General features: G+C 41.2%; 1 protein-coding gene across 1 annotated transcript in view; it reads right to left on the reverse strand.

Annotated features, from left to right (window-relative positions):
* Positions 1-16,181, reverse strand: part of LOC112263775 (transcription factor Maf) — a 153,279-nt gene that overhangs the window by 17,424 nt on the left and 119,674 nt on the right. The window lies entirely within an intron of this gene.

Raw genomic sequence — 16,181 nt, forward strand, 5'->3', positions numbered from 1 at the left:
TTGATGTGTACACGTCTAGTATAGATTACTTCTCCAACCATGATAATATTTTACTGTCCAGTGAGTCTAAAAGAAGTTCAATTTTGAACATTTTAATTGCAGGAATTCTGTTTAATTCGGAGAAGATTACTATCAGAACGAATGCAAGGAATGCTACCTTATGTGCATATTTCATGCATTTTGTTTCAACTGCTGTGGTTCCTACATCAGATGAACAGTATGAGTTGCAAAAGCTCATAAAATGAACTAATGGCCGAATCATGTTTTCTTATTCATAGGTTTAAGGCCAGGCACCACACCCGAATAGGGTCAACTTTAACCAGACACAAATATTACTTTTTGTATATAAAAACATGAAATGTATTATTAAAATATGCCAATTATGCAACATCTCATTAAATATGCACATATTTTCACCTCACACAAATACCTTTTTTTTGGACACTGGATAAAGTCAGACTAAATATTTTGGTTTCATTTTGTTAAGACACTCCAGGACCGGACTGTTTGTGGATAAATATTTTTAAGAAGAAAATGTAAATATAGAATAAAACATTTACAACATATCAACAATTACCCATGTTACAGTATAAGTCTGGGGAATACGCCTAAGTATGATCACAACATCTGGTGAATGCAGATGCTTCTGAGGCATAGAAAAAAATTGTTGGCATTTTGGGAAGAGTCTGACTTTTGGGAAATGGCAGTTAAAGACCAGGACACTGAATTTAGACACTGAACGCAAAAGACTCAGCTGTATTTAGACCCAATCATCCATCTCTTTAATGTCATTTCCATACAGTCCAGTTTGTAACATTCTCTATGAAATGGGCTTTTAAATTATGTGTGATTCAGTGTAGTGAGCTTTGAGATTATGGATGTACATATGTCCATTTAAATGTGGTTACAATTCATGACATTTTGATGATGGGAGTATAATAAATTAATCATACTACCTTTTGAAAATTAACTATCCAAAACACCAAAACATCTCAAAACAGATGGCCTTAAGAATACTTCATATCTGAAAGATTTCACCTAGTGAAAGATCTAACAAAAATAAAACATTCAATTCAATCAAACGTCAGGACCATCATCAGGCTGTAGACTAGAGGATTAGGAGTTTATGGGAGAAGATATCTGTGAAATGACATCTTCATTTCCATTCTTACAATACTATCGTTAAAGTCCTGATACTGCAGTATGGTTGTGACCCGGCACCTGAATTGAACTGGGAGGAAATATTTATCATTTCAATTTGGGAACTAAAATATGTCAAGAAGCCATCCAACTCCACAACACATGAACCGTGGAACCTTCTCAAAAGGCACTTTGTTCAAATGAAATTGTGCTTGACATAATAAAGCTGTTGAAATTTGGAATTTGGAGATTGCTCATTGGTTGTTAGCATGGCCAGTACACAGAATGTGTATCATTGTGAAATAAGTCAATTATATTGGTTTATTGCTCATTGGCCCTCTTGAAAATCTAAACCAGTCTCACAGTCAATGACCCATATGCAAACAATTACCCCATTCCACACAGCGCCTCATTTCCCCATACAGGCTAGTCAAATCTGGGCCAGTGATTTCTCTTTTACTGAGGATTCTCCAAGCATGTTGTGGTCAGAGTGGGAAAATAAACCTTGCTCTTAAAAAGTAGCACATGAATTCTGAGTGATTGTTATGCAAACGGATAATAATACAATTTCTGATATTTTTTTGTTTTTTTTATTCATTTCATTTGTGAAAAAACAATGCATATTTTTTACACAGCAATTTACCATTTAACGTCCCTAAATTATTATACTATTCCCTTGCCTCTCCTCTGAGAATTAAGCAAAAGTCAAATATTACATGAAAGGAGAGAGTGAGTAGAAAGTGAGAGAGAAAGGGTGAATAGAAAAGCTCAGAAAAGAGAGAGGTGGAGAGAGGAGGAAAAGAGAGAGGTGGAGAGAGGAGGAAAAAGAGAGAGGTGGAGAGAGGTGGGAGGAAAAGAGAGGTGGAGAGAGGAGGAAAAGAGAGAGGTGGAGAGAGGAGGAAAAGAGAGAGGTGGGAGAGGAGGAAAAGAGAGAGGGAGAGAGGAGGAAAAAGAGAGGTGGAGAGAGGAGGAAAAGAGAGAGGTGGAGAGAGGAGGAAAAGAGAGAGGTGGAGAGAGGAGGGAAAAGAAAGGAGGAGAAGGTGGAGAGAGGAGGAAAAAAAGGAGAGAGGTGGAGAGAGGAGGAAAAGAGAGAGGTGGAGAGAGGAGGAAAAGGGAGATGGAGAGAGGAGGAAAAGAGAAAGGTAGAGAGAGGAGGAAAACAGAGAGGTGGAGAGAGGAGGAAAAGAGGGAGGTGGAGAGAGGAGGAAACGAGAGGTGGAGAGAGGAGGAAAGGAGAAAGAAAGATTGAGAGCTCACATAGAAACGTTATCATTCGTTTTGGATGAGTGATCCATCACTGCTTCTCTATGAGAGAGAGAAAAAGAGAACAGTTGAACGAGAGCGGGAGCGGGAGCACGAGAGAGAGAGAGCTAGAGAGAGAGAGAGAGAGGAAAATAAAGGATCTGTGTAACTCCTTGGGGGCGGAGTGGATGCCTGGGTTAGGGCAGTTGTAATGAAACATTCATAATATGTCTTAACACGCTCGGCTGAATAGCGCTACGCTCACCGATGCCACGGTCGTCAAGGTCACGCTTACCGTGGCGCTACTAGGAGCTGGAGGTTGCCGTGGTACCACCGAGTGAAACAAGCACAGGTCACAGACACGTCTCTGTTTAACATGCCCTCCGTGTGAGTGAGTGGGTGTGTGTGTGTGTCCATGTGTGTGTATTTGACTGTGATCATGGCCAGTTCTGTGTGATCTCTTTGTCACCATGAGTCAAGTTCTTATTCCTTTGATCATTTTAATGGTGACTGTTCAGATCCTCAACCCTCCAGTGTGATCTTTCATTTTCCGTAAGATACTGCCTTTCTAATTGATATGTGTGTGTGTGTGTGTGTGTGTGTGTGTGTGTGTGTGTGTGTGTGTGTGTGTGTGTGTGTGTGTGTGTGTGTGTGTGTGTGTGCATGCGTGCGTGCGTGGGAGTGTGTGTGAGCGTGCGTGCGCGTGTTTTTTTGGGGGCGTATGTGTGCGTGTCGTCTCTGACTTGTGACAGTTAACCTTTCCACTCCTCAACCGATGAGTGAGTGCGTTCATCACCTAGTTTGGGGTATGTGTGTGCCTTTGTCTGTGTGTGTGTCCGTGTGTGTGTGATGTGGTAGCAGAGCCTTAGTTAGCACACACTGCTTCAGTCCTGAACTGATCTCTGACTATGTCTTTAAGAAGAGGGGCTGTGAGGATCAATAGGCATCAGAAGGCTTCAATAATTATATTCATCACACCTTGATACAGGCTGACTCAACAGTCTACACTACTCCTGCATGTTACTGCTGATTGGGAGCATAGACAGACCTACTCACTGACTCAATGACTACAGCAATATCATTACCATTGAAAAGGTCAAGGTGTTTTTTGGTTTTGAAGGGATAATGATGGTTAACAAAAATTATATTGCCTCAGAAACTAGAAAAATAGTGTTTCTTCAAGTTGGGAAAACTCTGCATGTCTTTAGTTTAAATCTCATCTAAAAGGAAATACTCCTTCTGTCTTCCAACTGTAAAAGTTCAAAAACAGGCTTTTGAATAAGAATGGTGCATTATCGCTAAGTAACGTTTCAGGGCTACATTTTAAGCTGTGTAGTGAGCGGTGACAAATGAACTACCATTTTAATTTCGATCAGGAGGAGAAACACATGGCTGGAGCCAATGGAGTCAGCTCTCTCATTCTGCCACTGACTGGGACCATCTGGACCCAATAAAGTGTTTCTCTTTGAATCAACAGCTGTCGAAATGACACAGAACCACTCTTTTTTCCTTATCAATCTTTCTTTAGTTTTTCCATTCTTTCTTTTTTATGTACTCATTTTATTGTGGTTGGAGCTTCAAGGTCTGTTTTATTTGGGCAATTAAATTAATTAAAATGTTGACCATGTTCACCTGTTTTTCTTTGTTTTCTCCATCACTTTCTCTCCCCCTTCTTCTCTCCCTATCTCTCATTCTCTCTCCCTTCCTCACTGCCTCTCTCATTCTCTCTTTCTCTCTGCCTATCTCTCATTCTCTCTCCCTTCCTCTCTGCCTATCTCTCATTCTCTCAATCTCTCTCCCTTCCTAACTGCCTATCTCTCATTCTCTCTTTCTCTCTGCCTATCTCTCATTCTCTCTTTTTCTCTCTCTCTCCCTATCTATAATTATCTCTTTCTCTCCCCCTTCCTCTCTGCCTATCTCTCATTCTCTCATTCTCTCTCCCTTCCTCTCTGCCTATCTCTCATCCTCTCTGCCTATCTCTCATTCTCTCTCCCTTCCTCTCTGCCTATCTCTCATTCTCTTTCTCTCTCCCTTCCTCTCTGCCTATCTCTCATTCTCTCTCCCTTCCTCTCTGCCTATCTCTCATTCTCTCTCCCTTCCTCTCTGCCTATCTCTCATTCTCTTTTTTTCTCTCCCTCTCTGTGAGCCTGGTGATTGAGGGGCTGGACGTCTCAGTCAATCTGTCAGCGGCTGACTGTTTTACAACACACGCACTACACTGATGGACACCATCACTCACCCTGCAATAGCCAGCCACACAGACTTAGAATAAACCGAGAGGGAGAGAGAGAAAGAGAGAGGGTAAGATAAATTACATGAAAGAGAGAAATAGAAAGAGATTACATGAAAAGAGGAAAGATGATGTGAACAAGAGAGCAAGCGAACTGAATAGACACTTGAACAGAGTGACAGAGGGATAGAAATAGTGTTATAGTAGGTGCTAAAGTTAGTGTTAGTCGGGTCATGATAAGGTCCTGAACTGATTAAACCCCATGGTGGGTTTTTTCCTCTCCTTAGTGGAGACAGAATCACTATGTATGCTTTCAAAATGGCACCCTATTTCCTATATAGTGCACTACCTTTGTAATGCACTATATAGGGACTAGGGTACCTTTTAGGACACTGTGGTTCTCTCCTTTCTGGAGAACAGAGGAAAATGTGTTCCACCCAACTGGCAGATTTGCCTCTTAGCACTTCCTCCATCATTATTTCATCCCTAAATAGCTCTCAAATGTGTCAAGGCCCAGCGATAATAATATTTTCAAGAACTGTACTTCTAGATGGAGCTCAAAATTTTACTAAAAACAACTTCATCTAGACTATCTGGAAGTGTGTAAAACCCCCTAGAGTTTATTGACGCACCGGTGTGTTAATCGAATTAACATAATAAAAAGTCCCCATCGGAATCTGTCAGGTTAAGCTAAAGATATATCAAACCACCACATCCACCTATTCTATTTGTAGCGTCTGAACCGTTTGGGCTACAAACTAATGTGACCCCACTGTGGAAAGGGACTTGTCTGGAGGTTACCGGTACCGGTTTAAAGTATGGAGGTAGTTACCCAAAAAAAGAGGTTAAATATGTGTAACTTTTATATATATATATATATATATATGCACACTGAACTGAAGATATCCCTCTAGTGGTGTGGGGGCTGTGCTTTGGCAAAGTGGGTGGGGTTATATCCTTCCTGTTTGGCCCTGTCCGGGGGTGTCCTCGGATGGGGCCACAGTGTCTCCTGACCCCTCCTGTCTCAGCCTCCAGTATTTATGCTGCAGTAGTTTATGTGTCGGGGGGCTAGGGTCAGTTTGTTATATCTGGAGTACTTCTTCTGTCCTATTCGGTGTCCTGTGTGAATCTAAGTGTGCGTTCTCTAATTCTCTCCTTCTCTCTTTCTTTCTTTCTCTCTCTCGGAGGACCATGCCCCAGGACTACCTGACATGATGACTCCTTGCTGTCCCCAGTCCACCTGGCCGTGCTGCTGCTCCAGTTTCAACTGTTCTGCCTTATTATTATTCGACCATGCTGGTCATTTATGAACATTTGAACATCTTGGCCATGTTCTGTTAAAATCTCCACCCGGCACAGCCAGAAGAGGACTGGCCACCCCACATATGCTCTCTCTAATTCTCTCTTTCTTTCTCTCTCTCGGAGGACCTGAGCCCTAGGACCGTGCCCCAGGACTACCTGACATGATGACTCCTTGCTGTCCCCAGTCCATCTGACCGTGCTGCTGCTCCAGTTTCAACTGTTCTGCCTTATTATTATACGACCATGCTGGTCATTTATGAACATTTGAACATCTTGGCCATGTTCTGTTATAATCTCCACCCGGCACAGCCAGAAGAGGACTGGCCACCCCACATAGCCTGGTTCCTCTCTAGGTTTCTTCCTAGGTTTTGGCCTTTCTAGGGAGTTTTTCCTAGCCATCGTGCTTCTACACCTGCATTGCTTGCTGTTTGGGGTTTTAGGCTGGGTTTCTGTATAGCACTTTTAGATATCAGCTGATGTACGAAGGGCTATATAAATAAATTGGATTTGATTTGATTTGAACACAAAAATAAATGCAACATGTAAAGTTGGTCCCATGTGTCATGAGCAGATATAAAAGACCCCTGTAATTTTCCATACAGACCAAAAGCATATTTCTCTTATTGGTCCACAAAATCCCTAATCCATCTACCTGACAGGTGTGGCATATCAAGAAGCTGATTAAACACCATGATCATTACAAAGGTGCACCTTCGGCTGGGGACAATAAAAGGCCACTCTAAAATGTACAGTTTTGTCACACAACACCATGCCACAGATGTCTCAAGTTTTGAAGGAGCGTGCAATTGGCATGCTGACTGCAGGAATGTCTACCTGAGCTGTTGCCAAAGAATTGAATGTCCATTTCTCCACCATAAATTGCCTCCAACATATTTTTAGAGAATTTGGTAGTACGTCCAACCAGCCTCACAACCACAGACAACGTGTAACCACGCTAGCCCAGGACCTCCACATCCTATTTCTTCACCTGTGGGATCATCAGACCAGCCACCCAGACCAGACTGCTGATGAAACTGAGGAGGATCTGTAATAAAGCCCTTTTGTGGGGGAAAACATTTTGATTGGCTGGGCCACCCATGGCTGTGCCCCTGCCCAGTCATGTGAAATCCATAGGACCTAATGAATTGATTTCAATTGACTGATTTCCTTATGTAAAATTGTTAAAATTGTTGCGTTTATACTTTTGTTCAGTACAGTGCATTCAGAAAGTATACAGACCTCTTGACCTTTTCCAACTTTTGATATGTTACAGTCTTATTCTCAAATGAATTAAATATTTGTTTTGTCTTAATCAACACACAATACCCCATAATGATAAAGTGAAAACAGGTTTTTAGAAATGTTTGCAAGGCAATGTCGAGGCACAGATCTGGGGAAGGGTACCAAAACATTTCTGCAGCATTGAAGGTCCCCAAGACATGAGCTTTCGATTACCTCTTGTCTTTTTTGTTATTCATGAATGTGTTATTCAATGAGTTTCTATGGGATTTGGTAGTAAAGGCCAAATTCAATATCATATCAAATAATTGATTTAATTTTTTGATACCTAAAGGGGTCCTAAAATTCAAAATCAAATAACTAAGTGATCCATGGTATGACCATCTTAAAACAATTCCATATGTCAGCTTATAACCTCCCCCGTCACTATTTCACGTATCATATTTTCTTTCACACTAAAAAAATCCCACCTCACAAAATAAAGGAAGCAAGCCAGCCAGCCAGCCAGCGGTGCCATGGGAAGAGAAGAGTCTGGTGATGTGTAGTATAGGGCCAGCCAGGACCATCCATGTCTGACGGAGAAGAACAGGAATATAACGTGTCGGACTCTCCAATCTTACCTCAGTGAGATGTGTGTGTGCATGTGCTTGTGTGGGTTTGGTGCTGGGCCAAGAGCAGCACTTTCTGCCTCTTCTTCTACACTGTCTATTGTTGTAGTCTCCATTGCTCAGCCCAAGGTAAACACTACACTATAAACCATAATGGGGAGAGATACTGGCTGAGGTGTCATGGAGAAAATTCACCATGAGAGTAAACAATGACTCTGGCCCTCAACACAGGCGCTCATAAACACACTCAAATGCATGTGCAGTCACACACATTGACACATGTATGCACGAATGCATGCACACGCACGCACAGTCGCCCTGGGTCCTGTCTAGCCTCCTCATGATTACTATCATTTCCCCATTTTGTTTCTCTGCTTGTCATTGGCAGAGACAGGAGGCAACATAGTGTGTCTGATTCTCAATCGGAAACTCTCTTCGAAACACAGAAAACAAAATAAATACAGTATGAGTAATATTCTCTCTCAGGAGAGCCAAGAGAGAGTAGCTAGGAGAAAGGCCTAAAGTGTTCCCCAGAACCCTAACGATGGGCCGCCCAGAGGAGTGAAATGCAAACGAGCCAATCTGTTTGTCTGTTTACTGGGAAGAGGAACAGAAGCTAGCTGTGTACTGCCACCCTGCAATGTCATATGGGAGTCAGTCTCCCACAAACACATGCCTAATGACTCGATATATTCACCCGCTCTCTCTCTCCCTCTCTCTGCTCTATTTCTCCTGCTCTCTCTCCTTCTTTCTCTTTCTCCCTTTCTTCGTACATCTCTCTCTCTCTCTGTCTTTCTTCCTCTCTTCTAATGGCCCTGTCCATAGGCACTCCAACTCTCACGTAACCTGCTCTCTGTTCTCCTCTACTCATCCCCGTCTACAGGCAGGCAGCCTGCCACCTTGCCCTCCCCTTTCCAAGGAAAGTGTGCCGCTCTGGGCCTGGACTCCTGCCACACTCCCCTGGTAGTCCCAGGTCAGCCCGGATCTCTAGTGGAGGATGTGAAGGCATGCTGTGTGTACTGTAAGTGTCAGACCTGGGTGAAATTCAGCACTGATTTCAAGTTCTACAATTATAGTTCTATATTGTGACACATCTTTCAAATCAATACTCTTCAAATTTAGTTGAAAGTTAGACTTACTGGTGATGTATTTTCAAAATGATTAATAGTGGAAAAAAATCTGTTCAAATGTAATAGAACATTTGACAAACCGAATGTACTTGAATCACTCATGCAAACCCTCACCAAACACTATTACACAGGTCACATGCAAACCCTCACCAAACACTATTACACAGGTCACATGCAAACCCTCACCAAACACTATTACACAGATCACATGCAAACCCTCACCAAACACTATTACACAGGTCACATGCAAACCCTCACCAAACACTATTACACAGGTCACATGCAAACCCTCACCAAACACTATTACACAGGTCACATGCAAACCCTCACCAAACACTATTACACAGGTCACATGCAAACCCTCACCAAACACTATTACACAGGTCACATGCAAACCCTCACCAAACACTATTACACAGGTCACATGCGAACCCTCACCAAACACTATTACACAGGTCACATGCAAACCCTCACCAAACACTATTACACAGGTCACATGCAAGTCGATCTAGGCAGGGATCTGTGGTACAGTAATCCCCAGTGATTTGGTCACAATGGGGTTGAACCGTCTGTTGACCGCGTGGCTGATGTTTGTCAGTGAGACCTTAGTGAATGTGTTCATGCAGGCCATCGATGGAAGGTCTCTCTCTCTAAAGCCTGAATTCTAAATCCATCTTGACAGGCGATGACATGTTGGAGACTGGAGGGACAGGCCAACTGAATTGATTCAGTCTTTTGTCCCTGCTCTCTCTCTCCTCTCTCTCATTCCTCTCTTTCTTTCTCCATTTCTTTCCCTTGATACTTTATTCCTCTCTCTCTTTTGTCTCTTCGCTCCCTCACCCATCACTCTCTCCCTTCTTCCTCCCCCTCCTTTCCTCTTCCCTCTATCATGTCACAGAGCTGTGTGGCGCGCAAGCTGTCACATTATTTCCCAACAGACATTGCGCTTGTGTGACAGAAGACTGGAGTTGTATATCAATGGGTGACACGGTCTATCTCCCCCCCCCCTCTCTCTCTCTCCCTCTTTCTATCTCTCTTTCCCTCTCTCTCTGCAGTCAACATCAAATATCGCCAGGTCTTTTTGATCACTTAAAAGGCTGGTATTAGGAGAGGAGCCGTCGCTTAAACAAAAGCAAACAGACAAAGTGTTTCATCTGTCATGTTTGTCAGTGGACCATATGTGCATTCTAACAGCTGTGCTATCAGAGGGGAGGTAAACGACTGAAGTATCCACTCCATATCACACATTATGGCCGTCCAAAAACAACAGAGCTCAAATAACACTCAGTGCAGTCAACGAAGGCAGCAGAAGCACAAGGATTCACTGTTAATGCTTGGTTACTGCTGTTTCATGTTTAAAGCTTGCTGCAATTGTGAGCGAAGCTTATCTTGTGGGCCACATTTAGGCTTCTGTGTTTGAGTGTGTTGTGTTGTGTGTGTGTGTGTGTGTGTGTGTGTGTGTGTGTGTGTGTGTGTGTGTGTGTGTGTGTGTGTGTGTGTGTGTGTGTGTGTGTGTGTGTGTGTGTGTGTGTGTGTGTGTGTCAGAAATGTGTTATTTTCTGAAATATACAGTACCAGTCAAAAGTTTGGACACACCTACTCTTTCAAATAAAAAAAATAAATAACTATTTTTCTACATTGTAGAATAATATTGAAGACATCAAAACTATAAAATAACATATATGGAATCATGTTGTAACCAAAAATGATATTTGAGATTCTTCAAAGCAGCCACCTTGATGACAGCTTTGCACACTCTTGGCATAAATATTATGATTTAACACTTTTTTGGTTACGACATGATTCCATACGTGGTATTTCATAGTGTTGACGTCTTCACTGTTATTCTACAATGTAGAAAATAGTAAGAAAATAAAGAAAAACCCTTGAATGAGTAGGTGTGTCCAAACTATGGACTGGTTGCTGTACGTGAACAACTTTCTACTTCCTTATGGCCACAGTGATCAGCTCCTCATCTAAAACCATTTCCTCTCAACATGAACAGCAGCGAGCCGATCTGTGATCTATAGCTGGTTTCTATTCACCGAGGCTGGGCCCGCGTCCATGCCTTGTAATTCTAATTGAATGCACTGAGGACTGAGGCACGGGCAGGGTCATTCCAGTACCCACCGCCTGGCCAAGCCAGCGTCCGCTCAGCATATTGTTTCCATGGCACCTGTCCCCTCAGATTAATAACTCCAAGGTGCGCCCTGGCAAGGCATGCAGGGATACCCAGAAATTACAATACTAATTCAACACCATGGGATTTATACAGCAGACACCATGAAATGTACTAGTGAGAGAGGGGGAGAGAGAGGGGGGAGGGAAGGAAGGAAGGAGGGAGGGAAGAGAGAAGGAGAGGGATGGAGAGAGAGAAGGGGAGAAAGAGAGAGACTAATAACAGTAGAAGTGATTAGCTCAGTGGGAGAAACGGTGCGTTTGTAGTCCCGTGATTATTATTGTGTTCCTCATCTCATAATGAGTTTGAACAATGCAGTTAATGGCATCATTGGCGCGCCACCAGGACTCTGGACATGTACAGTATACAAGCCTGATAGCACTTTTTCACCAATCAATCACTCCAACGCACACGGCAATATTCAAATCTATGTTATTAAAAATGTTGGAACAACATATCAGATTTATGCTCTGTTATTTTACTATGGATTGATCATCACAAACACCAATCGCAGACGTATCTGATTGGGGAGAGATGGAGCGGAGTTGGTTCAATCCATTTTGTGGGACGTCTGAGTGTCGGCTGAATGGACAGCTGCATGATGTGTGCGTGTGCGTGTGTGTGTTCGTGCGTGTTATGTCTTCATTACAATACATCAACATATAAATTATTGTCTGATACTGTACTCTGAGAGGAAAACATCATTTCATATTATTTCCTCCTCATTCTCTACAGATGTTATTATCTGAAAGGTCTCAGAAACTGTAAGCAATCATTATAAAACATTGCTTTAGTAACAGCCTTAGACATAGTTTTGTGGACAAGTCTCCCTCCAAGAGCCCATGCAACTTAGGGGAATTAGAAAGATACACCTTTTATTTAAAGTAAGACTGAAAAGGCAATTCTATGCATTGGAAGAGTAGAAAATTACAATTCAAAAGGCCTTTGAAGGAAGCCACAGTGAGCAGATACTGGTGGGAAAGAGAAGCTCTATCCTGGCTCTTTCTTTACAGGTATTCTGGTGTTTCCTACCTAAATGAAGAGATGTGTCTCTTTCTTTACAGGTATCCTGGTGTCTCCTATCTAAATGAAGAGATGTGTCTCTTTCTTTACAGGTATCCTGGTGTCTCCTATCTAAATGAAGATATGTGTCTCTTTCTTTACAGGTATCCTGGTGTCTCCTATCTAAATGAAGTGATGTGTCTCTTTCTTTACAGGTATCCTGGTGTCTCCTATCTAAATGAAGAGATGTGTCTCTTTCTTTACAGGTATCCTGGTGTCTCCTATCTAAATGAAGAGATGTGTATCTTTCTTTACAGGTATCCTGGTATCTCCTATCTAAATGAAGAGATGTGTATCTTTCTTTACAGGTATCCTGGTGTCTCCTATCTAAATGAAGAGATGTGTCTCTTTCTTTACAGGTATCCTGGTGTCTCCTATCTAAATGAAGAGATGTGTCTCTTTCTTTACAGGTATCCTGGTGTCTCCTATCTAAATGAAGAGATGTGTCTCTTTCTTTACAGGTATCCTGGTGTCTCCTATCTAAATGAAGAGATGTGTCTCTTTCTTTACAGGTATCCTGGTGTCTCCTATCTAAATGAAGAGATGTGTATCTTTCTTTACAGGTATCCTGGTGTCTCCTATCTAAATGAAGATATGTGTATCTTTCTTTACAGGTATCCTGGTGTCTCCTATCTAAATGAAGAGATGTGTATCTTTCTTTACAGGTATCCTGGTGTCTCCTATCTAAATGAAGAGATGTGTATCTTTCTTTACAGGTATCCTGGTGTCTCCTATCTAAATGAAGAGATGTGTCTCTTTCTTTACAGGTATCCTGGTGTCTCCTATCTAAATGAAGATATGTGTATCTTTCTTTACAGGTATCCTGGTGTCTCCTATCTAAATGAAGAGATGTGTCTCTTTCTTTACAGGTATCCTGGTGTCTCCTATCTAAATGAAGAGATGTGTCTCTTTCTTTACAGGTATCCTGGTGTCTCCTATCTAAATGAAGAGATGTGTATCTTTCTTTACAGGTATCCTGGTGTCTCCTATCTAAATGAAGAGATGTGTCTCTTTCTTTACAGGTATCCTGGTGTCTCCTATCTAAATGAAGAGATGTGTCTCTTTCTTTACAGGTATCCTGGTGTCTCCTATCTAAATGAAGATATGTATCTTTCTTTGTATCCTGGTTTCTATCTTGAACAGGTATCCTGGTATCTCCTATCTAAATGAAGAGATGTGTCTCTTTCTTTACACGTATCCTGGTATCTCCTATCTAAATGAAGAGATGTGTCTCTTTCTTTACAGGTATCCTGGTATCTCCTATCTAAATGAAGATATGTGTATCTTTCTTTACAGGTATCCTGGTATCTCCTATCTAAATGAAGAGATGTGTCTCTTTCTTTACAGGTATCCTGGTGTCTCCTATCTAAATGAAGAGATGTGTCTCTTTCTTTACAGGTATCCTGGTGTCTCCTATCTAAATGAAGAGATGTGTATCTTTCTTTACAGGTATCCTGGTATCTCCTATCTAAATGAAGAGATGTGTCTCTTTCTTTACAGGTATCCTGGTGTCTCCTATCTAAATGAAGAGATGTGTCTCTTTCTTTACAGGTATCCTGGTGTCTCCTATCTAAATGAAGAGATGTGTCTCTTTCTTTACAGGTATCCTGGTATCTCCTATCTAAATGAAGAGATGTGTCTCTTTCTTTACAGGTATCCTGGTATCTCCTATCTAAATGAAGATATGTGTCTCTTTCTTTACAGGTATCCTGGTATCTCCTATCTAAATGAAGAGATGTGTCTCTTTCTTTACAGGTATCCTGGTATCTCCTATCTAAATGAAGATATGTGTATCTTTCTTTACAGGTATCCTGGTATCTCCTATCTAAATGAAGAGTATGTGTCTCTTTCTTTACAGGTATCCTGGTATCTCCTATCTAAATGAAGAGATGTGTCTCTTTCTTTACAGGTATCCTGGTATCTCCTATCTAAATGAAGATATGTGTCTCTTTCTTTACAGGTATCCTGGTATCTCCTATCTAAATGAAGATATGTGTATCTTTCTTTACAGGTATCCTGGTGTCTCCTATCTAAATGAAGAGATGTGTCTCTTTCTTTACAGGTATCCTGGTGTCTCCTATCTAAATGAAGAGATGTGTATCTTTCTTTACAGGTATCCTGGTATCTCCTATCTAAATGAAGAGATGTGTCTCTTTCTTTACAGGTATCCTGGTGTCTCCTATCTAAATGAAGAGATGTGTCTCTTTCTTTACAGGTATCCTGGTGTCTCCTATCTAAATGAAGAGATGTGTCTCTTTCTTTACAGGTATCCTGGTATCTCCTATCTAAATGAAGAGATGTGTCTCTTTCTTTACAGGTATCCTGGTATCTTCTATCTAAATGAAGATATGTGTCTCTTTCTTTACAGGTATCCTGGTATCTCCTATCTAAATGAAGAGATGTGTCTCTTTCTTTACAGGTATCCTGGTATCTCCTATCTAAATGAAGAGATGTGTCTCTTTCTTTACAGGTATCCTGGTATCTCCTATCTAAATGAAGAGATGTGTCTCTTTCTTTACAGGTATCCTGGTATCTTCTATCTAAATGAAGATATGTGTCAGGTATCTGGTTTCTTTACAGGTATCCTGGTATCTCCTATCTAAATGAAGATATGTGTCTCTTTCTTTACAGGTATCCTGGTGTCTCCTATCTAAATGAAGATATGTGTATCTTTCTTTACAGGTATCCTGGTGTTTCCTATCTAAATGAAGAGATGTGTATCTTTCTTTACAGGTATCCTGGTGTCTCCTATCTAAATGAAGAGATGTGTATCTTTCTTTACAGGTATCCTGGTGTCTCCTATCTAAATGAAGAGATGTGTCTCTTTCTTTACAGGTATCCTGTCTCCTATCTAAATGAAGTGTCTCCTATCTAAATGAAGAGATGTGTCTCTTTCTTTACAGGTATCCTGGTGTCTCCTATCTAAATGAAGATATGTGTATCTTTCTTTACAGGTATCCTGGTGTCTCCTATCTAAATGAAGAGATGTGTATCTTTCTTTACAGGTATCCTGGTGTCTCCTATCTAAATGAAGAGATGTGTCTATCTTTCTTTACAGGTATCCTGGTGTCTCTATCTAAATGAAGAGATGTGTATCTTTCTTTAAATGTCTCCTATCTAAATGAAGAGATGTGTATCTTTCTTTACAGGTATCCTGGTGTCTCCTATCTAAATGAAGAGATGTGTCTCTTTCTTTACAGGTATCCTGGTGTCTCCTATCTAAATGAAGAGATGTGTCTCTTTCTTTACAGGTATCCTGGTGTCTCCTATCTAAATTAAGATATGTGTATCTTTCTTTACAGGTATCCTGGTGTCTTCTATCTAAATGAAGAGATGTGTATCTTTCTTTACAGGTATCCTGGTGTCTCCTATCTAAATGAAGAGATGTGTCTCTTTCTTTACAGGTATCCTGGTGTCTCCTATCTAAATGAAGATATGTGTATCTTTCTTTACAGGTATCCTGGTGTCTCCTATCTAAATGAAGAGATGTGTCTCTTTCTTTACAGGTATCCTGGTGTCTCCTATCTAAATGAAGATATGTGTATCTTTCTTTACAGGTATCCTGGTGTCTCCTATCTAAATGAAGAGATGTGTCTCTTTCTTTACAGGTATCCTGGTGTCTCCTATCTAAATGAAGAGATGTGTATCTTTCTTTACAGGTATCCTGGTGTCTCCTATCTAAATGAAGATATGTGTATCTTTCTTTACAGGTATCCTGGTGTCTCCTATCTAAATGAAGAGATGTGTCTCTTTCTTTACAGGTATCCTGGTGTCTCCTATCTAAATGAAGAGATGTGTATCTTTCTTTACAGGTATCCTGGTGTCTCCTATCTAAATGAAGAGATGTGTATCTTTCCTTACAGGTATCCTGGTGTTTCCCACCTAAATGAAGATATGTTTGTCTTTCTTTACAGGTATCCTGGTGTCTCCTTTCTAAATGAAGAGATGTGTCTCTTCTTTTTGCAGGTAGTCTAGTGTAACATCTCTTTACAGGTAGCCTGGTGTAACATCTCTTTACAGGTAGCCTGGTGTAACATCTCTTTACAGGT

This window comes from Oncorhynchus tshawytscha, unplaced genomic scaffold (assembly GCF_018296145.1).
Source record: "Oncorhynchus tshawytscha isolate Ot180627B unplaced genomic scaffold, Otsh_v2.0 Un_scaffold_4_pilon_pilon, whole genome shotgun sequence".
NCBI classification, from domain to species: domain Eukaryota; kingdom Metazoa; phylum Chordata; class Actinopteri; order Salmoniformes; family Salmonidae; genus Oncorhynchus; species Oncorhynchus tshawytscha.